The following is a 22,552-nucleotide window of genomic DNA, read 5'->3' as shown; positions in this document are numbered from 1 at the left end:
ACTGCAAAGTAAAAAAAAAAAAACACCATTACTCAAAGCAAAAGTGTTCCTGTCTTAGAGATCATAGAACTTTTTTTCGTAGTCCTCAGGAAGCAGACCTGTGAGATGTAATAAACAATGTCCTTCTTGCCATCCATGCTGTAAACACAGCAGAGATGTTCCATGGCTGTTCCTGACACTGTCCCTTAGCATCTCCCAGCATGAGCCAAACACTCTGTTAAAGGGGATCCGGGGCTTGTGGAATGGCTCTACTCAGGCACAGGGCTCCTGTGGGCCAGCCTTATAAAATATCCCAAAGACCAAGAGGCCCATGGCACACCCAGTGACAGCTGATGCCGATGATGATTTCTCAAAGCTAAGCTTCTGATAAGTTTCTTCACAGGTTCACATATTCTCATAGGTTCAGTATTCTTTCTTTAATAGATTTTTATGGAGCAAATTCCAAGTGTTTTGCTAGGCATGGGGGAAGATTGAAAGGTGAATAGGATGGTTCAGCCAGGTAGAGAAGACAGGTAGGTAGACAATGGCCTCTGTGAAGTGAGAAAATAGAGGTATATGCCAAGGGCACTGGGGCTCAGGGCAACTTCCCAAGGAGGTGGTGCCTTTGCTGGACCATGAAAAGTGAGGGATCAAGTCGACCAGACAGGCTAAAGTGAGCAGGGCATCCCAGATCACAAGAACAGCACCTTCAAAGGTGCAGGGCGCAGTGCCTTCAGAAAGCCAGGGCTGTGCTAGCTTCGTTCCTCAAGGCACTTTACTGCCACCTTCTGGAAAGCTCATAAATCTAGTGTCTGCTGCACTAGAATTGTGAATTGTGCCCTGTTGGAAGTAAGGCTGTTGTGCACAGCCTACATAACCATACACTTCAAGTCCGTAGAGAACACCAAGAAATGTTGGGTCACCAGAGCTTTGAAAGTGGGTGTATATAGTAGAAGAGGAAGGTGAAGATAACCACAGCTGGCCTTCCTAGCAGCAGCTTGTTGACAGCACCCCACCCCTGTTGATGCTTTTTACTTAATGTGGCTGTGACTGACATCAATGGGAGAAGACATTTGAAATATTTACTACCATCCCCACTGCCCTAGGGAAGGCATGAGCCATAGAAATATAGCTTAAAAAGGAAGGTAAGTGAGTTCTCGAGGTTGTCCTGCCCCCATTTGAGAGGTGATGCTGGCCACTAGGCAGAAGGGAGAATAGAGACTAACAGAGCTGAGTGTGAGGTCCTTGGGGGCAGATATGCAGCCCTGCAGCTCTTGCTGAGAAGAATCTCCAAAGATCAGAGGCATTACCTGGTATGAAAGAGGGTAATTTCCTGGAACATCAAAAATCACAAATCGTTCTGGCTGCAGAGTCTTAGGAGGTAACATCAAAGTTATTGGCTGGGCTCAGTGGCTCATGCCTGTAATCCCAGCACTTTGGGAGGCCGAGGCTGATGGATCACCTGAGGTCAGAAGTTGAAGACCAGCCTGGCCAACATGGTGAAACCCCATCTGTACTAAAAATACAAAAATTAGCTGGGTGTAATGGTGGGCACCTGTAATCCCAGCTACTCAGGATGCTGAGGCAGGAGAATCTCTTGAACCCGGGAGGCGGAGGTTGCAGTGACCCGAGATGGCACCACTGCACTCCAGCCTGGGCGACAAGGGCGAGACTCTGCCTCAAAACGAACAAAAGTTACACAAATGCAAGTATTGTGTAAGTCTGGTTTTTGTTTTTGTTTTTTTCTATTTACTATTTTCTGTGCCTTGTTTCCTTACTTAATATGGAAAGAGAGATTTGACCTTAATAGCATTTACCCTGAGCATATTAAACTGGACAAGCTGGGGAAAAAGAGTGACATCCCCCCCACCAAGGGCACAGACACCATGAAGAAGGCTCAGATCTGGACTTGTCCACACACATCTCCTTTGCCACCGCCAGCCCCTGTGCTCCTAAAGCTGTCAGTGGTGTCCCTCATTCCCTAGACTTTTGGGCCAGGCTCCCTCTCACCAGCCCCTGGCCTGGCTTTCAGCAATCCTCACTGAAACCTTCACCTGCCATTGAAGATCCTCTGGCCCTGGCCATCACTGAGAACTGCTCCACCTTGGAAATTGGACTCCAGTAAGCCACCTCCAATCCTCCACCCCATCCTCCCAGCTTCATACCCACGATGTCTCCTCTACTCCACGGCTCAGCCCCTCTGGCCCTTCCAGAGAGGGGACCTTGTCCGTGACACTTATCTAGACCACCTGATCTCTATCCTCAGTCTTCAGATACTGGCCCTTCCACTCCAGGTAAATTTCCTCCCCTTTTAGCCAGGGCAAAAAATGAAGTCATTGGGTAAATCTCCCTTACCTCTAGCCCTCTTTTTACGTTTATCTACATCTGTATCCATCTTGCACCCAGAAGGCCTCAGGGTCCATCCGCCCCAGTCCTTAGCCCCATCAATTATCCCTCCTAGGTACTGGGTCCCTCCCCACAGTTAGCTTAATTCGTTCTCATCTTCAAAATGACCTCTCTTGACCATGGGTTCCCCACTAGCTACCAGCTCATCCCTTTTTCCCTTCTTCATCCTTCTTTAAGGCATCATTGTCTACATGCGGTGACATGGCATCTGCTAGACATCCTTTCAATAATCTAACAGGGGGCCAGGTATGGTGGCTTACGCCTGTAATCCCAGCACTTTTCAAGGCTGAGGCGGGTGGATCACCTGAGGTCAGGCGTTCAAGACCAGCCTAGCCAACATAGTGACACCCCATCTCTACTAAAAAGAAAAAAAAAAAAAGCCAGGCGTGGTGGCAGGCGCCTGTAATCCCAGCTACTTGGGAGGCTGAGGCAGGAGAATCACTTGAACCTGGGAGGTGGAGGTTGCAATGAGCTGAGATTGTGCCATTGCACTCCAGCCTGGGTGAGAAGAGCGAAACTCCATCTCAAAAAAAAAAAAAAAACTAACTGGGAAGCAGGGCACCAGGTCAGCAACTTCTGCTAAACTTAGTTCCATAGCGCTACATTTTCCTTTAACCCCTTCCTAGAGAAAGAACTCAGCTGCCCAAGGACCAGCCCCAACCTAAGGGCGGGAAGAGGGCAGAAGTTTGAGAACAGTGGGTAAGGTTGCCTTACCTGCACACAGGCTCAGAATGATGTCTCACGTGAGTCTGAATACACACCAGCATGCATGTGCACACCACCAGGGATGTGTACAGATGTGTGCAGCTGCAGGCACATGTGCATATGTTCATGCCTGTGCCTGGCACACACGTTTAAAGTGCGATCTCACTTAGATGCTTCCTGACAGACCCAGGCCTGCCAGGCCTTGCCTTCCTCCCCTCACCCACTATAGGTGGAACATGCTGTCTCCCTGCCCTCATCCCCCAGGCCAGTTACAGCCCTCTTGCTGTGACACAGAGACCCTGGGCCTGCTACCAGTATGCCTCCTGCAACAGCCTCAGGAAGGATCTCCCCAGGACGGGGACCCCCTCTCTCCTGTCCAGGTTCACAAGTCACACTCCAGGGATCAGTGCTGCTGGAGGGGAGGAAAGGCCCTGAGGACATGGGGAAAGTGTAGGCTTTGAGTCCCAGAGACCTAATTTGAATCCAGTCCCAGACACACACTGTGTGACCCTGGGCAAGTTCTCTGACCTCAGTGAACCTCAATTTCCCCATTTGTATTTGTATTTTTTTTTTTTTTTTTTTTTTTTGAGGCGGAGTCTCGCTCTGTCTCCCGGACTGGAGTGCAGTGGCCAGATCTCAGCTCACTGCAAGCTCCGCCTCCCGGGTTTCCGCCATTCTCCTGCCTCAGCCTCCCGAGTAGCTGGGACTACAGGCGCCCGCCACCTCGCCCAGCTAGTTTTTTGTATTTTAGTAGAGACGGGTTTCACCGTGTTAGCCAGGATGATCTCGATCTCCTGACCTCGTGATCCACCCGTCTCGGCCTCCCAAATTTTTTTTTTTTTTTAAAGTAGAGACAGAGTTTTGCCATGTTGGCCAGGCTGGTCTTAAACTCCTGGCCTCAAGTGATCTGTCTGCCTCAGCCTCCCAAAGTGCTGAGATTACAGGGTGAGCCACTGCGCCCAGCCAATTTCTCCGTTTGTTAAAGGGCATAACATTTGTCATTCTGAGTGGCTGTGAGGATTTAAAGATAATGTATATAATGGACAGAGTCCAGTGTGGGGCACAGATTACAAATTCAGAACCCAAGCAGTGCTTCAACCTTGCTGAGTGAACTAAACAAGTAACTTCTCCTTGGGCCTGGGGAAACTTGGTGAATGTTCTGTGAAAAGAGGTTCCTTCCAGTTCTAATATGATGGGCCAGTAGCTCATGCCATTTCCCCAAAACCCAAGCAATAAGTACAGAACCTGTTCTAGGTTTTACATCTCTAATGCAGCCCTAGTGCCAGCTCTGAAATCAATACTGTTATTGTCATCCCCAGTCTACAGATGAGGAGACTGAGGTACAGAGATTAACGCATCTTCAGGGTCACATGGCTGTTACAGAGTGGAGACAGGACTCAAAGCCCAGGCCCTGAACCACTTGCCTACAAGGGCTCTCTGGCCCAGCCCTTTGTTCTGACAGCCAGAGAAGAGCCTGAGGCCATTCCACACTGCACACCTACACTCACCAACACTCACTTCCTGGGCCTGTGGAAACAGTGGCTGCGCCCCCAAGTGCTGTGTATTTACCTTTCAGACCAGACAGGAAAGTTTGTGTCCTCTCCCAGTAAAACGCCCAAGTAGAGCCTCTCTTTCCCTGTGAAAGGCCATCAGATAACCAGACACACCCCTGGGCTGGGCACAAAGTTCCTTATATGGGTTTTGTGGCTTTCTCAGGTGGTAGCTGGGACTCTGTGCACAGAGAAAACATTCTCTCTGAAACTGCCCGGTTTGGGGAGCACGGTCTTGTTCCTGAGGCAACTGTTTCTCTGCAGACCTTGAAGGTGAAGCGCTGCTGTGCACATAGGAAGCTGAAACCCCGCTTGACTCTACCAACAGGACGCAGTCCTTCAAACTCACAGGCAATCAATAGTTACGGAAAGAATTACTGGATGGAAGAGTTAAGTCATTCCTAAAACCCCTCCCCTCATTTTTAGGAAGTCTTACAAGGTTCATGAGAGATGATTCAGCCTTCACAGCCGGCCAGAACGCTCAGGCACCAATCTTCCCTGTGGTCCTGCTGCCCACGGGTCCTGTGGATGCCTCTCCCATCCCTGAGGACCACAGGCTCTCCATGCACAGGGCCCGATGCAGGCAGTAGGTATCCCCCCAGCCCACCCTGGCTTCCTGGGGCAGCAAACACCCTGAGCTGTCACTCTCTGATCATGGTCAAGACACTTAACCTCACTAAGCTCCACTTTCTTCATCTGTCCATTGAGACCATTGGTTTAGATCGGTAGACCTCTAACCTTCCTTTCTCTTTAGAAACACTGAAATAAATTTGTACAGGATGAGGGAGGAAGAAACCCCAACCCCACAGCATCAACACCCTCCTCCAACCCCCGAAGGAGACCCCTAAGATTCCTTCCGGATCTTCCAGAAATTCTCTGATTCTGGATTCCGTCACCCATGGGGGTGGGAAGGGATTGGACCAAACTGGGCTGGGAGCAGGGTCGGCAAGGAGGGGCAGCTGTGAGTCAGCTCCAGGCTGGTGTGGAGAAGGGGCCATGCCTCTGGGCAAGCCTCCTCTGAGCTCCATTATCTCAGCCTGGAACAAAGAGGCTGGAAGGGAGAATCCCATTGTCGGCCTCCCTTATGGAAATCTCATTAATCTATTCACCAAGCCTCCCACAGGCCTTTTGTCCCAGGCTTTTTGTCTACTGCTTACAACGGGTGCCCCAGGGGGTCTCTGGCTGCCTGGCAGAGCTTGAACAGGACTGTGCCCCCTCCTCTAGGCCCTCTTCCTCATGCCAAGTTACTTCCTCAACCCAGTTACTGCAAGAGGAGAGGAGAGGGAGGGGTAACGAGGGGACTCTGGAAGACTGGTCATCTGTCACAGCCCTGGCACCCACCATACAGGAACCTCTTCCCCCAGTTCTGGGCCAGAGAATAGCTTTCAAAACCTGCCTGGGGGCTGCCCTAGAGCTCACAAGGGGCCTAGCATGAGTAGGACTCGACACATATTCAGGGATGAGCCAGAGGATGCCATGGGGTGGCTGCATGATTCTTCCTTCCATGATACCTTTGGTGTGCCAGCCACCGTGTGCCAGCTATGACTCCCAGCTTGAGAGGCAAACCAGACCACATTGGGACCCATGCCTGCAGACTTGATCAGCTAACAGGGAAGAGAAAATAAAGTGTTTCCTCAGAAAGGAGGGAGGGAAGGAAAGAGAGGAAAAAAGGAAGGAAGGAAGGGAGAAAAGGAACAGAGGGAGGGAGGAAGGGAGGGAGAGAGGGAAGAGAAGAGAGGAAAAAAGGAATGAAAGAGAATGGGAGGGAGGAAGGAAGAAAAAAGAGGATTGGTCAAAAGACAAAATTTCAGGAGGAATAACTTCAAGAGATCTATTGTTCAATATGGTGACTAGAGTTAATAAAAGTGTATTGAATACTTGAAGATTACTGAGACTAGGCCTGGTGCAGTGGCTCATGCCTGTAATCCTGGCACTTTGGGAGGCCGAGGGAGGCGGATCACCTGAGGTTGGGAGTTTGAGACCAGCCTGGCCAACATGGTGAAACTCCATCTCTACTAAAAATACAAAAAGTAGCTGGGTGTAGTGGCAGGTGCCCGTAATCCCAGCTACTTGAGAGGTTGAGGCAGGAGAATCGCTTGAACCCGGAAGGTGGAGGTTGCAGTGAGCTGAGATTGTGCCACTGCACTCCAGCCTGGGCAACAGAGCCAGACTCCATCAAAAAAAAGAAAAAAAAAAAAAAAAAAAGAAAGAAAGAGAAAGAAAGAGAAGGAAAGAAAGAAAATTACTGAGAGTAGATTTTAGGTGTTCTCACCACAAATAAGTATATGAGGGAATGCATATGTTAATTAGCTCAATGTAGCTATTCCACAATGGGTACATATTTCGAAACATCATTTTGTATACCATAAATATACCCATTTTTATTTTAAAAAATAAATTTTAAAATAAAAATATTGTATTACCCCTTTTTTTTTGAGACACAGTCTCACGCTGTCATGTGGGCTGGAGTGCAGTGGTGTAATCTCAGCTCACTGTAGCCTCCCCCTCCCAGGTTCAAGCGATTCTCCTGCCTCAGCCTCCTGAGTAGCTGGGATTACAGGCATGCACCACCATGCCCAGCTAACTTTTTGTATTTTTAGTAGAGATGGGGTTTCACTATGTTGGCCAGGCTGGTCTCAAACTCCTGACCTCGTGATTCACCCGCCTTGGCCTCCCAAAGTGCTGGGATTACAAGTGTGAGCCACTGTGCCCGGACTACCCTCTTTTTTTTTTTTTTTTGAGGCAAGAGTCTCACTGTGTTGCCCATGCTGGAGTGCAGTGGTGCAATCACAGCTAACCGCAGCCTCAACTTCCCAGGCTCAAGCGATCCTCCCACCTCAGCCTCCTTAGTAGTTGGGACCACAGGTGCCAGGTACATGCCACCGAGCCTGGCTAATGTTTGTGTTTGTTTGTTGTTTGCTTGCTTTTTTAGAGACAGAGTTTCACCATGTTGTTCAGATTGGCCTCAAACTCCGGGGATCAGGCAGCCTACCCCACTCAGCCTCCCAGAGTGCTGGGATTACAGGCGTGAGCACCAACCCCAGCCTGTATTACCCTTAAAACAGACAACTGTTGATTTTCTGTGCAAATGAAGAATTACAGGAATAAATATAGTTGACAGATTTTTTTTTTTTAAAAAAAGGTGATATAGTTAAAAAAGAAAAAAGAGGAAAAGAAAGTATGCAGGAGGTTCAGAGACAGCTGAGGTACTTTTCGCTGGGGAGTCAGGAATTCATTTTGCAGCAGTCATGGAGAGCACCGGGACATGGAGGAGACAGCGGGTCCCAGCTAAGAGGCTCCAGGAGAAAGCAAAGAAAGTGCAGAGCTGAGCAGGGAGGGAGCGCTGGCACCCACTCCCCACAGCACCTCAGTTAAGCACGTATTATTTGCAGATAAAACAGTGCCAGAGGCCGGGCGCGGTGGCTCAAGCCTGTAATCCCAGCACTTTGGGAGGCTGAGACAGGCGGATCACGAGGTCAGGAGATCGAGACCATCCTGGCTAACACGGTGAAACCCCGTCTCTACTAAAAAATACAAAAAAAAACTAGCCGGGCGAGGTGGCGGGCGCCTGTAGTCTCAGCTACTTGGGAGGCTGAGGCAGGAGAATGGCGTAAACTCAGGAGGCGGAGTTTGCAGTGAGCTGAGATCTGGCCACTGCACTCCAGCCTGGGCGACAGAGCGAGACTCCGTCTCAAAAAAAAAAAAAAAAAAAAAAAAAACAGTGCCAGAAAGATGTGGCTGGCCCCAGGTCACACAATCCTCTGGAGGCCAAACTGGGACCTGAAAGCAGATCTCCTCCCACTTCCACAGGCTGCGGAAAGGCAAGGATACAAGGCAGGGAGCACGCCCCTGAGCAGGGCATGAGAGCCGAACACGCTCCTTCCCTCTCCCTAAGCTCTCCTTGGTGGGAGAGGGGATAGAACAGAGGATGAACAGAGGATGGGTGAGCTGTCTGAAGTCTCCTCCCTCTTGTGCACTGATCCCACCCTCTTTCAACAAAGACACTGTTCCCTCCATTCCCCCTTCTCCTGCCCGATCCATTTCCATCTCTGCTGGGTCATTCTCATCAGCTCGCAAATATGCTGTTATAGTTCCCGTTTTAGGGAAAAAAGTCCAAAATATATATACATTTTTGAGACAAGGTCTTGCTCTGTTGCCCAGGCTACAGTGCAGTAGTGTCCCCATAGCTCACTGCAGCCTCTACCTCCCAGGCTCAAGCATTCCTCCTACCCCAGTCTCTTGAGCAGCTGGGACTACAGGCACATGCCACCACACCTAGCTAATTTTTTATTTTATTTTATTTTATTTTATTTATTTTGAGACAGAGTTTTGCTCTGATGCCCAGACTGGAATGCAATGTCACGATCTTGGCTCACCGCAACTTCTGCCTCCTGGATTTAAGCAATTCTCCTGCCTCAGCCTCCTGAGTAGCTGGGATTACAGGTGCCCACCACCACGCCCAGCTAATTTTGGCATTTTTAGTAGAGACAGGGTTTCTCCATGTTAGCCAGGCTGGTCTTGAACTCCCGACCTCAGGTGATCCACCTGCCTTAGCCTCCCAGAGGACTGTGATTACAGGCATGTGCCACTGTGCCTGGCCCCAAAATAATTTCTGAATCCCCCTTCAGCTACATTCTCTCTCTGCTTGCTTTTACCTTTTCTATGCTACTATTTCCGATTCCTGTCATTCCATTCCCTCTTGAACCCCTTCCAAGCAGGCATTTATCCCCAACACTCCACTACCTTAGCCTCATAACCACACAGCTGAATCTGATGCTGTGCCCTCCTCTTGCAAAACCAGGGCCCTGTGCTCTCCTGGCTCCTGCTGCCCTCCCCTCCACAGCCTATTTGCTACCCTCTCACCACCCACTCCCTTCTAAACCCTGCAGACCTAGGGCTCAGTCCTGCAACCTTCTCTTCCCTCTCCATGGTAATTCCTTGCATGATCCCATCCCATCTCCTGGCTTTCACCATCACTTGTGTATTGATGTTTCCTAAACATAGTTCTCCAGCTGAGATTTCTCCCCTGTACTCTGTACTTTATTCAACCTTCTTCCTGACACCTCCACTGGAATATTTAATTGGCATAATTAACATGTCCAAAAATGAAACTCCTGGCTCCCACATCCACAACCTAGCCCTCCTTCAGTCTTCCCCATTGCAGGAGATGGCAGCTGCATCCTTTCTAGTTGCTCAGGCCAGAAACTTTGCGATATCCTTAACTTCTCTTTCACTCTTCAAAACAGCAAATCAGATTCTTCAATCACTTCTCACCACCTCCAGGGATGCTGTCACCTGGACCACAGCAGCAGCCTATCTCTTTTTTTTGTTTTGTTTTTTGAGACAGGGTCTCACTTTGCTGCCCAGACTGGAGTGCAGTGGTATGATCATAGCTCACTGTAGCCTCGACCTCCGGGGCTCAAGAGTCTTCCTACCTCAGCCTCCCAAGTAGTTGGGACCACAGGTGTGGTGGGCCACCACACCTGGCTAATTTTTTAAATTTTTTTGTAGAGATTGGGGTCTCACTGTGCTGCTCAGGCTGGTCTTGAGCTCCTGGGCTCAAGCAGTCCTCCCTCCTTGGCCTCCAAAGGGCTGGGATTCCAGGCGTGAGCCACCATGCCCAGCCTCACTTCCATCTCACCTCTCCCTTTCTACATTGTCCTCCCTTTTCTTAAAACAGTTGCCAGTGTAACTCTTGAAAGCATATTCCATAAGTCGTTCTTCCACCAAAAACTTCCGGTGATTCCCATCTCACTCAGAATAAAAGCCAAAGTCCTCTCATTGGTATACAGGGTCCTCATGGTCAGCTTCCATTACCTCTCAGCCTCACCTGCTACCACTGCCCTTCCTCCCTCCCTTCCACACCCTGGCCTCCTCGCCGCTCCTCCCACCAAGCTGCCTCCCACCTCAGCACCCCTGCCTCTGCCCTGCCTGGAACACACCTTCCCTGGGCTCACACCCTTCCTAGCGTCAGGTCTCTGCTCAGCTGTTGCCTTGGCAGACACTGTCCCCTTCAACCTGATGTTCCCTGCAACACTCATCCATCAGATTATGGAACAACAGGTTGAAGGGGCCAATCCTATTTGTTGCTTTATTGTTTGTGTACCCACTAGAAAGTTCATGAGAGCAGGGACTTTGTTTTGTTCACGGTTATATCCCAAGCACCTAGGACAGTGCCTGGCACAGAGTAAGTTCTCAATAGACTACAGGATGGATGGACAGATGGACAGATGGATGGATGGATGAATGAATGGACGGATGGATGGATGGATGGATGGATGGACGGACGAATGGACAGACAGACGGATGGATGGACGGATGGATGGATGAGCCCAGACGCTTGAAATGGCCTCTGTGTCCAAATAAAGAAAGCAATCGGGGTGACTAAATTTGAGTCCACATGTGATGGTGAGGGTGGCAAGGGGTGAAGCCAGGGAATCACCTCAGGAATGGATGGGGGGGGGAGTCCAGAAGGGGAGTTTGTATCTGTGGAACACCGGAGGAAAGTGTCCAGTTCCCAAAGGCACCCATCTCAACCCCACAGAAACTCCACATGGCCTCCTTCTCTTTAAATCTCTCTCCTTCTGTTACCCCCACCCCATTGGGCCTCTGTGGGAGAGGACAAAAGGGGTGCTGGAATTCCCATCAAAGGCCTCTGGACACATGGTAAAGAGATCAGGGCCCTCGGGATCCTGCTTCCTGGAGGTGTGGATGCTGCCCGGCCAGTCTGGCTCCTCTCTGGGGTGGGAGGTGTGGTGAGGGGTATGCTCTGGCCCTGGTCTCCTCGTATGTCAAATGCCAAACAGCAGGAGGTCGGCCTGGGAGAAGCTGGACAAGTGGCCCCCATCTGGGTTCTGTGTGCGCGTGCACACACTGGCGGGAGGGGACAGCACAGAAATCCCCGCCTGTGTCCACGGTCAGGGCCACAGCCAAGCTGTGACCATCTGTTGTTGTTCTGAGAGGCCAGGCCAGGGGCCCAGCACCCCTGAGGAATAAACTTTCCCTTTCACCCAGCCTTCTAGTGTTTGCAAAGAACTTTCATAGTTATCCACCGTTTTTGTCCTCACAACGTCCCTGCCAGATGGGCATTATTCTTCCCATTTTATAGAAGAGGAAATGGAGACTCAAGTGTGGAAAGAGATTCTCCCAAGGTCATACAAGCTGTAAGAGGGGAAGTGGGACTCAGCCCATGTGTCAGACCTGCCTACCCCAGCCTAGAGGCGGTGAGGCTCTCCAAGGTGCCTCAAAGCACCGGGCTTCATTTCAAGCTCAAAATAAGCAGATTTCCAGGGCCAGGCTCTCAGGCACAGCCTCCTACCCATCCCATGGCTCAGCTCCTGCCCAACCCTCCCCCACCACCCCCTCTTCCAGGAAGCCTTCTTGGACTGACATCCCCAAGGAAGTTCCTTAGATGCCTCAAAGTCCAGAGCTCCCTGCAGCCACTTTCCCACTGTGGCTGCCATGCTGTCCCTGAATGTTTATCTCCTCTGTGGTCCAGGACCTCTTGAGGGCAGCCCGGTCACCCAAAGGAACAGATGATTCTCTTAACTGCTGATGGCCCACACTGCATTTCCCTTCGAGGCAGCCCAGCAACCTGGGGAAGGAACACAGTGTGGTGAGAAGAGTCCTGCCCAAGGCCACCAGCCAAAAAGGGGCAGAATTGGCACTTGCACCCAAGGACTTTGCTTCAGCCCTGAACGCAGCCTCTAATCCTGTACTGTCCAATGACAGCCACTAGCCCCATGTAACTATTTAAATTTGCAGTCATTAACATTTAATAAAATAAAAATTTTACTTCCTCAGTGGTACTAGCCACATTCCATATGTTCAACAGCCACATGAGGAAGTGGCCACCATAGTAGACATCAGAGACCCAGAACCTTTCCATCACCACAGAAAGTTCTGTCAGATGGAGCTGCTCTATCTTGAACTTCCATGGAGTCTCGCTTCTTAAGGTCTTCAGGTAGACTTCCTTCGGATTTAGACTTCTTTTTTTTTGTTTGTTTTCTTTTTTGAGACAGAGTTTCATTCTTGTGACCCAGGCTGGAGTGCAGAGGCGTGATCTCCGTTCACTGCAACCTCCACCTCCTGGTTTCAAGTGATTGATTCTCCTGCCTCAGCCTCCCGAGTAGCTGGGATTACAGGGGTGCTCCACCATACCTGGCTAATTTTTGTATTTTTAGTAGATTTTAGCTAAATTTTGTATTTCCAGGCTGGGTGAAAGGGAAAGTTTATTCCTCAAGGGTGCTGGGCCCCTGGCCTGGCCTCTCAGAGCAACAATTTTTGTATTTTGTATTTTTAGTAGGGTTTCACTATGTTAGCCATGCTGGTCTCAAACTCCTGACCTGGCGATCCACCTGCCTCGGCCTCCCAAAGTGCTGGGATTACAGGAGTGAGCCCTGCAGACTTCTTTCCCTAGGATTCCCAGGCAGTTTTACAGCTACCCTGGGCTTTCCCTAGAACCAGGGGAGGGAGGATGGGCTAGCTGAGTCAACTCCCTCCGCCCCAGCCCCGCCTGTCTGCCCTGCCTCAGGAGAGGAGGGACAGGCTGAAGAGGAGGAGAGGAAAGTAGGACAGGGCACTTTGTCATCTGGCCTTTGGGCCTCGCTGCCCTCCCCCATCAGTTGCTCAACACCCCTCCCCCACCCTGCCCACCATCCTCATCCTCATCCAATCCCAAGGACAGATGGGGGCCAGCAGAGAGGGAGAAACATGACCACAGTGAAAGCACTCTCAAGTGGTAACACAGTCCTGGGGTCACAGCTGTGTCCCCCGAGGCCTGGTCAGTCTCTCATGTCCGGCCTTGATGTCTGGCCAGACCTGGGCTAAAGTGAGTCTCACTTGGTAGGGGGCGGATACTTCGGAATCCTAAGGAGAGATGGAGGAATCTGTTGGTGCCAGATTATTCCAGCAGACACACCGCAGTTAGAAATGCAGTCATTCTTGTGGTCGCTCATCCATCCATCCATTCAACACACATTGATTAAGCCCCCACCATGTCATGAAGTAATAGGAGGACGTAGAGGTGGGCAGTGGACTCCCTAACCGGATTGACCAGGTAGGGACATGACTGGTGGGCTTAATCCTCGTCCCAGGATAGATGAAGGTCCTTTGTCTCTGCCCAGTGGTCTGAGCAGGGTGGCCACCTCCAGCCCCCTCCCCGCACACAGGCACGCAGGCCGGCGGATGGGTGTGCAGACACACACACTCCCAGCTGCTGCCAGAAACCCCCCTCCTGTGGTCTCTCTGGCCAATCACAGCGCTGAGGAGTAAGTCCCACTGTCCGGTGGCCCCCAGGGAGTGTATTAGCACATTTGAACCGCTCAACCTGCAACTGACAAAGCCTGGGGCCTTGGGAGAGGACACAGCAAGAGGGGTGGGGGCCTGTGGGGAGCTCTCCTCCCTTCTGCCTCTCATGGGGAAGCTCAGGACTAGATGAAGCATTCTGGGGCACAGAGGAATTTGGGGGCCCCAGCTCCAGCCGTGAATAAGCGATCCATAAAATCCCAATTTACACACTCACTGATCAAACAGCCCATCTACTACCCCAGGAGGTTGGGGGTGGCTCCTGGGCCTCCCCTGCTCTCAAAGAAGGTCCGGGGGAGCCGGGAACTGGACACAGGACACAGGCTCCCAATGTTTTCCCTGCAGACTCAGTCCCATTCCCAATCCCCCTGAGGGGCATCCATGCCAAGGGCATGGGGCCTGCCGGTACCCCCAGTGACCTGGCTGCCTTGGGATGGGCTGGGGGGCTGCCTCAGTCAGGCAGTCATCTTTGTCCACCCTCTATGAATAACAGCTCCTTTTTTCTCTTGTGTTGCCCTGGGGCCACCAGGCCTGACTCCAACCTCATCAGAGCTGCTAATCACTTTTCCAGCTCTCCTCTCCTCCCCACCCCCTTCTTCCCAATAGCCCCTCCACGTTTTCTCTGGACCCTCCGCCAGTAGCTGCCCTGGGATGCTCAGAGCGCCTTCCTTCCACAGTCTCATCTCACCCCAAAGCTAGGCAATATCCAGGAACACAAGGGGCTCCAGGCTGGTACTCTGTTCCCAGTCCATCTTCTGGGAGACAGCAGGTAGAGAGAAATAGCCTTGTTATTAACCTAGTCCCTGCCACCAAAGAAAACACAACGTGTCTCCCTCTTGCCTCGGTGTTGTTTCCTCCCCTGCAATTTCACCAAGAGAACACCATTTTGGTTAACAAGGATTCTATTTTAAACCAAATGGAACCTCTGGGAGGCTCCAGGCTGTCAGCCAGTCACACCTCCAGGAGGATTAGCAAGGCTGATTCTCCTTCTCCCTCCCGCCTGCTCTAGGTGAGCTGCATGGGCCATTAGAAGTGTTCATGGAGGCCGGGGAAAGCGAGTCTTTGGGGCTGGGAATTGCCCACCACACCGCACCCCACTTCTCACTACACGTGAGCTATGTTGGAACAGGTGAGAGACGGATGTCAGCTCCCGGGCCCTGGGGGAAGAAAGGAGTAAGGGCTGCCCTGTGCCTGTGCTTCCCAGAGGCCACTGCGCACTGGGCTGGGGGCTGGATCTCAATTGTCTCATTCAGTCCCCTCAGCAGACTGGTGGGAGGATTGTGGTGTGAGCCTGTACTATGGTGAGACACACCCCTTCCCTTCTCCCCTTTCTCCACTTCACTGGCTGCTCCAGGTACCCCACCCCAATAGAGTCTGGACCCATTAGTAACCTGGTTAAGGCAGATGTCTGAAGGGCAACCTGAAAGACTGACCCACGGCTTGCAGGGGTCTCTGAGCCCACTCCAGCAAGCCCTCCCTCCCATGACTCAGGCATTGCAGGGAGTGAGCACTGGCCTCAGTGTCAGCCTCTGAGATGTGGGACAATGTCTTGATCTGTTTCCTCCATTGTGAAATGGGAGGTGGAGAGGCAGCATCCCCCTCACAGGCTGGCCTGAGGGCAGTGAAGGAGAGATGGAACATTGCTGACTAGCTGGAGGGGCCACCTGTGCAGGACCCGGGGCAGGCTCCAACTCGCTCCTAGAGACTGGCTAGGTGCAGTGGCCTGGGAAAGAGGTAGGGGCTGCTCTCCAGGCCCAGAAGGACCCCACTGATTTGACAGAGGACTCCAAAGAGAGAACACAGTCCTGGAGCTGCCTGCGGGGCCCCGGAAGAGCGCTGCCTTGCAGGAGTGAGTTCCCTGTCCTGCCCGGACCGGCTGACCATCGCTGAAAATGCAGTCCCAAGCCACAGCTTCCCAGGATGTCCTCGCCTGACCCCTGGCTGCTCTGACCTGTGTCCTGGGACATCTGTCACCAGCCTCTCCTCTGCTAATAGAGGGAGGAGCACCAGGACCCTCCCATGACCCTCCCAGCCCACCCTCTGCCACTTAGAAACTGCCAGGCAAGTCTCATGCTCCTGCTTCAGGTCCCTCTTGACAGCCCACTGTGCCCAGACGTAACTTCATCTTGAGCCACATTCTTCACTGTCCCTGGAAATCTTAAGAGGAGATATAGGAATCTAGGTGAGAATCTTAGGACCCTCTGGGAGGGTCCACAGAGACCTCAGACTCAACATGCCCAGGGAAAATATCTCCACTTCCTCTCTCCAGATTCCATCTCTTCAGCTAGGCTGGAAACCTAGGATCCGCCGTGTCTGTCTCTCCAGCCTCCACTCATCTAGCGGGTCATGAAGTCAGGTTAACACTCTCTCTCTAAAACAACCCACAGCTCTCGTGTTCCCCACAACAGCTGGCCCCACCTCTGAACTCCGTCTCTGTTCTCTGCTCTCCTAATCCTTCTTCTGTATAGATGCTAGGATGGTCTTTATGTCTAAAACAGAATCAGCCTCCTACCAAGCAGAGACGAGATGCTAAACCCTTCAGCCTGGCACCAGAGGTGGATGCGTCTGTCCTTCCTTCCAGCTTCAGGCCCCTTCCAGCTCCTCCAGTCACATCAGCCCATTCTTTCTGAGGCTGTTCCTGTCTCCCTCTTTGGTGCCCCAAGGCATGTCCTGGGCATTTCTGCCCTTGCACTCCAATGCCCAATTTAGAGGTGACATCACTTGTTAACTGGGTTCCCATTCCCTCCGCTGCTCAGTCAGCTGTCTGTGAGCACTGGTGCAAGTAGCTCTCTAACCCTTTCTGCAGCTCTCTCTCTACCCTGACCTGCCCCTTCCCAAAGTCCCCTCCCTCAGAAAACATTCCCTGACACACAGTGGTAGAAAGAGCAGGGCCACTGGGAACGAGGATGACCTGGACTTTTTAATGATAGTCATGACTTTTTGTCAGCAATTATTTTTAAAAAAGATGACTTGCTTTTTCATTGAGGAACAGGGATTTGCAGTAGTCTCTGCGCTTTGTCCTGTCTGGAGTCAGTTCCCCTCCCTGAGGCTCTGTTTCTTGCACACAATGCAGCCTTGCACCTATGCACTCAGTGCACTGAGGAGAGGGCACAGGTGCTCAGTGGAGGCCACTGTGGGCTGTCGTCTGTCCACTTGGGGCGCCCTTGTGATCTGGGGCTGGCAAGGTCATTCCAGTGCCTGTCTCCTCTTGGGTCTGCATCTGGGGCTCCTCTTTGCTTGGGACTTGGCCCTGCATGGGCGTGAGATGGAAGATGAGGCCAGAGCTCTTCACCACTTTCAGACTTAGGCCCCTTCCGCAGTCTGCAAAACTTCTGACCTGTTCTCGAAAATACTTTCTCAATGAATAAAAGAAAAATACATGGGACTACAAAGGGAATTAGTAACATTGGCTGGGCATGGTGGTTCACACCTGTAATCCCAGCACCTTGGGAGGCTGAGGCGGGCGGATCATCTGAGGTCGGCAGTTCAAGACCAGCCTGATCAACATGGCGAAACCCTGTCTCTACTAAAAATACAAAATTAGTCGGGTGTGGTGGTGCTTGCCTGTAATCCCAGCTACTTGGGAGGCTGAGGCAGGAGAATTGCTTGAACCCAGGAGGAAGAGGTTGCGGTGAGCCGAGATCACACCATTGAACTCCAGCCTGGGCAACAGAGCAAAACTCCATCTCAAACAAAAACATTGGAATACAGTTATCTGCAGAACTCCTCAGGGTCATGGACCACAGGGCTCAGCCCAAGAGCCTAGAGTCTCCTGGAGTCCCCTCCCCGTAGCCAGTTTTAGGATCCAAGGTCTGTTTGGGTGGCATGTGGCCTCCAAAAGGCTTAAGCCTTAAGTCTGGGTGATCCTGTGTGCCCTGGCCCCAAATATGGCCCCTTTCCGTGCATGGGGGTGGGAGGGAGACACACCCCCACAGGGCCAGGCCTGACCAAAGGCGAGGAAACAGGCCCAGGCAGCCCACCCAGAAGTCCCCAGCAGCTGCCTCGGCCCCTCCTGCCCTCTTCCCAGCCCTGGGGGGGCTGAGCCGAGTAACTCCAGCTATGCAGCCCGGCCGGTCCACCTGGGTGTAAGTGGGCAGGGCTGTCCTCAAGGGGGTGGCCCCCCACACTGCAGGGCCACAGGGACACAGAGGGAAAAAGATACTGGGGGGAGGGTGCTAGAAAAAGACTGAGCGACCACAGCAGCTCCTGTCTGTCTGCTCCAGTATGGGATTCTCAACACAAGCCAAGTCCAGCCCTGAGTGCTTCACACACATCAGTTCATTTAATCCGAGCGAGGACATTATTCCCATGTTGTAGATGAGGAAACTGAGGCTCGGTTAACTTGTCTAAGTCACCAAGCTGGGACAGATGCCACCCCCAGCAGTCTTGCTCCAGATACTTCTCTGCCTGCCACAGCAGGTGGTGGTGTTCCCACCGAACAGCTGAGAAAACCGAGGGAGCAGTTCATTGCCACCCTCTTCCGCAATCTCCCCTCCCCACCCAGCCCTCCTCTCTTGAACCCCCTCCCACACTTAGCCACCAACCCCAGAGCTTAGCATATCTCAAACTTGTTCTCATGGGACTAAATAAATCCTTGCCCAGGTCTGAGAGGTGCTGGCCTCAAGGCTAGGACCTGGGACTCTGGTTAGGGTCTCAGCCAGACTCTGCAGAGAGTAATCAGAAAGGGCGGCAAGACTGAGACTGTGCTCAGAGGAGTGGGGAGGAGAACGGCTCCCGAGGCCCAGATTTCTGCAGGACTGTGGTGGCCCCTGCAGCTCTGCACGGCCCCTCCTCCCCTTTTCCTCAAAAGAAGCATATCTTCCATGAAAGATTTTTGGCTTCACAGGACTTGGCCCCATCTGAGAACACGTGAGCCATCTCTAGAAGTGCTGAGTCCCCATCAGTGGAGGCACTTAGCACCAGAGAATGCCTTTCCTGGGAGGGGCATTCCCAGGCAGGTGGAAGGGCTCTCCCCTCCTCTCCACAGTTCTTCTCTGATAGCTAACGATCACTACAAACTCAACAAGTCCCAGAATGGACTCCTGACCTCCTCCTACCTCAACCTCCCAGCTGCCTTCCCCATTTTAGGCAGCTCCTTTTTTCTCAACAAGTGGCTCAGGCCCCAAAACTCAGGCCTGAAGAGGGCCACAGTGTGGAAGACAATGGTACAAGAATGGCCAGCCCATGCCGGACACAGTGTGCCTGGAAAGGAAGCCCCTTCCTAGAGGAGCGAGGACCCGGCCACTGATGAAATGCTGTCTCTCCAGAGAGCAGGGAGGAAGGCGCAGCTTCTCCTGGTGTCCAGAGAGTTCCCAGGGAGTCCCTCTGCTCCAGCAGAAGCCAACAGACAGGCTGGGTGTGGAGGGAGCCGCATGATATGAGGGCTGGGGAAGCGGGATCCTTTTTCAGGTATAACCTAAATCCTACCAGTTTTCTTTCCCCACTGGCCTGGAAAGAACAAACACCTCCAGATTCTTAAGCATCCAAGGGTCAAATAGGGCAATCGGCTGCAGGTGGACCCTCCCCAAGCAGTGGCCCTTGTCTCACTTTGCTTCTAATGCCCACCGACACAGCCTCCCGCAGGAAAAGGCAATCTGCTCAGGCCTCCTCTGAGGCAAGCCCCTACTGTCAGATGCTGGTCCTCCCTGTTACAGCCTCTGAAACCTGTCCTGTACCCTTGCCATAGCCTAGAGCCTGCCATTCCCCAGCTCACATGCCCTGTGTGGCTTCCTTCTGCTTAGAGAATGCAGGGACCGTGGTCCTAAAAGCGTAGCTTGTCCCTTTGGCTCTTTGCTGGTCCCCAACATCTTGTGAGCTCCTTGAAGGTGGCACCACATCAGAAAATAATGGTTGCTGGATGAATAGCTACCTGGATAAAATATTCAAGGCCTCACAGCTATGACAAATGCTAGGCGCTTATGGCAAAGCAACACCAAAGCTGGGGCCACTCTTGGGCTCTCCCTGGCCATGTGGGAGGCTGCAGGTGGTTAAGGAAGCCAAAGCACAAAAGCCCCAGCTCAGAGTCTGGTCCATAGGTGTCCACTACATGTGTGGGGAGGCTCAGGAAGGCCGATCCTGGCTGGGCAACCGCGGGAGCAGCTGAGGGTCACCCAGAGCCTTGCACAGTACTGGACACAATGCACAGGTGCTCAACACAGGTTTGTTAACAGTAAATGAAATCTCGTGGCTCACGTCTGTAATCCCAACACTTTAGGAGGCCAAGGTGGACAGATCACTTGAGGTTAGGAGTTTGAGACCAGCCTGGCCAACATGGCAAAACCCCATCTCTACTGAAAATACAAAAAAATTAGCTGGGCATGGTGGCGTGCACCTGTAGTCTCAGCTACTCAGGAGGCGAAGGCATGAGAATTGCTTGAACCCAGGAGGTGGAGGTTGCAGTGAGCGAAGATCGTGCCACTGCACTGCAGCCTGGGTGACAGAAGAGACTCAGTCTCAAAAAGAAAAAGAGGCCGGGCGCGGTGGCTCAAGCCTGTAATCCCAGCACTTTGGGAGGCCGAGACGGGCGGATCACGAGGTCAGGAGATGGAGACCATCCTGGCTAACACGGTGAAACCCCGTCTCTACTAAAAAATACAAAAAACTAGCCGGGCGTGGTGGCGGGCGCCTGTAGTCCCAGCTACTCAGGAGGCTGAGGCAGGAGAATGGCGTGAACCCGGGAGGCGGAGCTTGCAGTGAGCTGAGATCCGGCCACTGCACTCCAGCCTGGGCGACAGAGCCAGACTCCGTCTCAAAAAAAAAAAAAAAGAAAAAGAAAAAAAAAGAGTCAATGCAGCCTCTTTGTCACATCTTCACATCCATCCCTGATTAATCACAACACTGAGCTGGGGACCATGTGGACCATGTGACTTGAGTCTGCCCTGGCAGTGAGAGGGGACAGAGGGAGGTATGCTGCTACCTTCCAGATTCCTGTAGGCAACCATGCTGCCTCTCCTCCCGTCCACCTCCCCACCCGCTCTCTGCGCTGACTCCATGTTGGAGGGGACTTCAAAGATGGTCTGGCAGCCTGGTTGCAATGTCTCACACCTGTAATCTCAGTACTTTGGGAGACCAAGATGGGAGGATCGCTTGAAGTCAGGAGTTCAAGATCAGCCTCGGCAACATAGTGAGACCACCATCTCTACAATTTTTTTTTTAAGATGGCCTGGGCAAGCACTGCTGTGGGCCAGAACTTTCACACACACACATGTCCTTTCCCCATCCTCACTCCTACACCAGAAGGTCATTTTCTGGAGTCCCTGGGCCCTGAGCCACTAAGCAGGTCACCAAGGTAGGCTTCAGAATCAAAGCGGCAGACTATTTGAAATCAGGGCCACATCACCATCATACAAGGTTCTTATCCTCATTTTAGAAATGATGAAATTACTGGCCGGGCGCGGTGGCTCAAGCCTGTAATCCCAGCACTTTGGGAGGCCGAGATGGGCGGATCACGAGGTCAGGAGATCGAGACCATCCTGGCTAATACGGTGAAACCCCGTCTCTACTAAAAAATACAAAAAACTAGCCGGGCGACGAGGCGGGCGCCTGTAGTCCCAGCTACTCGGGAGGCTGAGCCAGGAGAATGGCGTGAACCCGGGAGGTGGAGCTTGCAGTGAGCTGAGATCCGGCCACTGCACTCCAGCCTGGGCAGCAGAGCAAGACTCCGTCTCAAAAAAAAAAAAAAAGAAAAGAAATGATGAAATTGAAACCCAAACAGAAGAAGTCACTTGTCCGGAGTTACATCTGATTAGCAAAAGGGGGTTGCTGAGGCCCAAGGCTTGGTCTCTAGGGTAGGGGTCATGACTGGTCATCATAAAACGGGGTTGGGGCTACGGAGGCAGGCCATGGCCACTGCCCAGCTCTCCCACTCACTGAGAACCCCCACTCTACCTCCGGCCCTGAAGATGAATATTCCAAAGGCTGACACTGTCCATACCTCGGTGGAAAAGGAGAAGACAGAAGGCACTCAGGGGGTTTGCACTGCAGTCTCCTTTCCTTGGCTGAGCAAACTGGGGAAATGCCAGCCTCAACAGTAACCACAGCCCGGAGCACCTGCACCCAGAGTCATTCAAGACTAGGACTCAGGTCTCCCAGCTCCTGACTCCTTTCATCCTCACAATATCCTGCTTAGGAGGTAGACACCATTCTTCACTCTATTTTCTCACTTCACAGATGAGATACAGAGTGTTTAACAAGTGTGTGGAAGCGTTAACTATGATTCATCAAGATGCTTATGAAACTGCTCAGAGAAGAGCAATTGCCACTTGTTCCTGGAGACAAATGGACCCTAAAAAAAAAAGTGCCTGGACAGCCTCTCTCCAAGCCACATAGTCAGAGACGAGATGACCAGCCCAGACCCTGACCCAGCCAGTGTGAACTCTTCCCACTTAAAGCCTGGCCTAGCACCTTGGTCTCATACCCTTGGTACCTTGGTTCTGGCGGTCCCGCTGCCAGTAATAAGACTGTGGAGTGAGCACTGGATGGGGAGGTCAGGAAACCCAGGCCGCAGGCACGACTCTGCTCTCAGCACATCAGAGAGGGCTGGACTGGGGTAAGAGTTTCTTGACATAAGGTCCCCATGGGCTTCAGGGGATCCAAGAACCCTCTAA

General features: G+C 52.1%; 1 protein-coding gene across 1 annotated transcript in view; it reads right to left on the bottom strand.

Annotated features, from left to right (window-relative positions):
• Positions 1-22,552, bottom strand: part of FIGNL2 (fidgetin like 2) — a 47,439-nt gene that overhangs the window by 3,610 nt on the left and 21,277 nt on the right.

The sequence above is a fragment of the Trachypithecus francoisi genome, unplaced genomic scaffold, assembly GCF_009764315.1.
Source record: "Trachypithecus francoisi isolate TF-2019V2 unplaced genomic scaffold, Tfra_2.0 Lachesis_group11, whole genome shotgun sequence".
Classification (NCBI taxonomy): Eukaryota; Metazoa; Chordata; class Mammalia; order Primates; family Cercopithecidae; genus Trachypithecus; species Trachypithecus francoisi.
The sequence above is the reverse complement of the archived record's forward strand: the minus strand, read 5'-3'. Positions and strand labels throughout refer to the sequence as shown.